Raw genomic sequence first — 3,262 nt, forward strand, 5'->3', positions numbered from 1 at the left:
GGTGGGACCCGATAGGTGACGGTCCTCTCGCCACCAAGCGTCCAGTTGCCAGCAGTGGGTGAGTTCACTGGGACTTTGGGGATGGGAGGTGGCAGCCAGCAAGCCTTCAGTTTCTGCGATTAAATTGGAAGGCTTGGAAGCAGGCTACGCTGCGTGGGAAATGCACTTGGTGCAGGAAAGGGGATGTCCTTAGCCAAGGTACTGGAAAACTGAAGGAAAACAGATGAAACTGCAGATCCCTCAACAAAAACGTGAGCAGGTGACACTTGACGTGGCAGGTTTGTGGTGCTGGAAATATCCAAATAATTTTCTAGGACGGTTTCTCTGATAAAGCAGATTTTATTTGCAATTGCAATGGCGGGCCTCCTGCAAGCAGGAGAGCCCCGAGAAAGCAGTGTTACATCTTTTATCCCCTATTGCCCGCCGCTGATCTCTTTCTCCCCTGGTTCCTCATTGGCTGAGTACTGCAGGTTCACACTCTTTCGTGACGTTTCACTAATCATACAAACACCGAGTAGACACAAATCTTTGCCGCCCAGATGCAAATGTCTTCACTGGTTAACTGACTTCTAACAATTGCTTTCTTAACAAACAAATTTGGTCGTAACTTTTTGGATGTCAGTTTTACAGCATAAACATGGAAATAGCCTCAATCGTTTAATTACCCCCCCCTAACATTTGTGCCCCTTCACACTGGTCATTGTTCTGGTCATTCACCTGTCCTTGCATAGAGATAAGCTCGGAAGGAGGATAGAGGGGAGTACCTTGGAGCCTGCCTATGGCATCCTAACATTCCCACAAAGTGGGACAGTTCTGCTTTGTATAAAGGCCCTGACTCCTTGAAAGTTTGTTCAATGTGTTTTGCTTCTGCCGGTCTAATGAACAACCTCACAATCTGTTTCCTAGTTCACAGTACTATACCCATATTGTTTAGAACATTCAAAATCTATTGCAGCTTCGTGAGAAAGTGTTTGTTAGGTAATTTGGTAACTATGTTTCTAAAATATGTTACTAATATGTATATGGTATTCTTACTTTCCACATCAGCTATTTCTAAGGGTATGTTGCAGCTTAATTCTTTAGATCAATTGCCCTTTTCAATGTTCAGGGCAGAAACAACACTTTCACTTTCCACAGTGGGAAGGTCAGCTTCCCCGTGTTTGTGTGTCAGCCGTCATCCTCCGTACCGGAGAGGCTTTATCTGCTCGTCTTGCTTAATTGCAGCACGTTTCACACGCATGGACAACCTGTGCAATAGCACCCTTGATCCAGACCCCATTTCCATATTGCATCCCTTCCTCAATGGCCGGAGGCGTCATGGGAGCATGGAGCAGGAAATAATTCCCTCTTGGGGTAGTTGAAGCACTATGAAAGTCTGCCAGGTGAAGCCGTGCGTGCTCCATCCCCGGAGGTGTTCAGGGTCAGTCTGGATGGGGCTCTGGGCAGCATGACCCCGCGGGTGGCATCCCTGCCCACGGCGGTGGGGCTGGGGTTCTAAGCTCTTTGCTGTCCCTTCCAACCCAAGCCATTCTATGACTCTGCGTTTCTGTGACGTAAGCACCGGCCCCACGCAGCCCTGGTGCAGTGCATCACAAGAGCAGCAGCCTGCGGGGAGCCGCCGCCCGGAATCTCGGAGCCGTGAGGTCACAATGCCCCGTCCTATGACTGTGCTGTGCTGTGCTGTGCCGCAGGCTTCGCTCTGTGCGACACTCACTGTGGCTGCAGCGGTGGTGTTGGAAGCATGGTGCGAGTGTGGGGGGCCATGGCCCCTGCCCGCCTTGTCCTCTTCCTCCTACTGATGGCCATGTGTTTCCGGGAGACTTGTGCTGCTCCGTGGCGAGCACCGGGAGCAGGTGGGTGGGCAGAGATGGGACCCAAACCGAGCAGCACTGGCGGCAAGAAGTCAGGCTGTGTCCCCACGGCCCTGTGCCACGCTTCCCTGGGGCCTGCCTTCCACGGGGGTGCTGTCGGGCAGGGGGTGAGGGCCAGCGCAGCAGGAGCCGGGCCGGAGCCCGTGGCAGCGCTGCTCCCCAGAGCCGGCTCCAGCCACGCCGGGCCATGGCTCTGCTGCTTGCTGGCTGGAGCACAGCCTTCATCCTGGGAGACGTCCTGGGGAGAGCTGGGAAAAGCGTGAGCATTTCTGCTCCAGGCTCGTGGTACTCGTGGTACCATAGGTGAATGCCAGCTTCCAACACAGAGCCCCGGCCCACGGCCCAGAGGAAGAGACAGGCGTGCCTTCCTCCAGTGCTTCAGGGTGACCTTCCTGTCCGTTAGAGGCCTCCCAGTAAGAAAGCCCCGGGGGGCTGCATCTTCTTCCACGCGGTCCGTGAGGGATGTGGCACACGGCTTGGGGCGAGCACTGTGTACGCTGCCAGGTGCCAGCCTACACGTCATCCTGGCCACTCCGCAACTTTGGAAATCGTGACCTGAGTCCTTCTGCCATCCCGTTGCACGACCCGCATCCAGTGACCGAGGGAGAAGGAGATCACGCCATGCAATGGGAATTTCTCCCATCTGTTCTTGATTCTAGGTGATGCCCTTGGTGCTCCCTTTGCAAATGATCGTTTGGGTTTGGATTTTGTGCCTGTGCCTGTGGAACAACCCAGAGGTAAGTTGTGAGTGTCTGTTTCCTTGGAGGCAGAAACGTTCATGCTCTCCCAGTTTACTTGGGTGCAATTTGACTTCAGATCCCCTCAAGATCTTCCGAGTCGGTTTGAGCCTTGAGGGGCATGCACAGTCGAGCCATGAGTATTTCTTTACTCGGAGAAGTATGCCACATTTCAGTGGGAAGGTTACCGCTGCCCCTCTTCAGCTGAGAGAGCCCAGATCTTTGTATTTGGGCCGTGGCATTCCCTGGCCCACCGCCAGAGCCTACAGGTCACTCAGGGAAAAGGAGGCCCCACACGTGGGGGAAGCTCTCCTCACCTGTGTCTGATCACACTTGTGCCTGCAGGCCCTGCTGGTGAATCCACAGGAGAGTATCCTGTCTACGAGCCTGAAGGGGATGCTGGAGGTAAGTCAGCAGGCTTCATTTCCTCGGTATTGGATCATATTTGGCTGGGATAGTTCAGCAAGGGTTCCGCTTTTCAGCGGCCAGCGGGTTCTTCTCCCCGAGAAGCGTGGATGGCCGTTGTTTCTTGGGTGCTCCGTGCTGTCAGCGTGGTGTTGCCTTCGTCCCTGTATCTCCGAGGTCTCTCAGCAAGAAGATTTCAAGGGGCTGAGTGTTCTTCCATGAGGTCCCTGAGCATTGTTTCCCGTGGCC

General features: G+C 54.1%; 1 long non-coding RNA gene across 1 annotated transcript; it reads left to right on the top strand.

Moving 5' to 3' along the window:
* Nucleotides 1-3,256, top strand: LOC122191610. Its single transcript, XR_006182434.1, has 3 exons — nt 1-58; nt 132-2,608; nt 2,954-3,256. It is a non-coding gene; the product is annotated as an uncharacterized LOC122191610 (long non-coding RNA).
* Nucleotides 3,257-3,262: the final 6 nt, after the last annotated feature.

Source organism: Lagopus leucura, unplaced genomic scaffold (genome assembly GCF_019238085.1).
Source record: "Lagopus leucura isolate 7727_CA_CO unplaced genomic scaffold, USGS_WTPT01 194-0_obj-0_obj, whole genome shotgun sequence".
Classification (NCBI taxonomy): domain Eukaryota; kingdom Metazoa; phylum Chordata; class Aves; order Galliformes; family Phasianidae; genus Lagopus; species Lagopus leucura.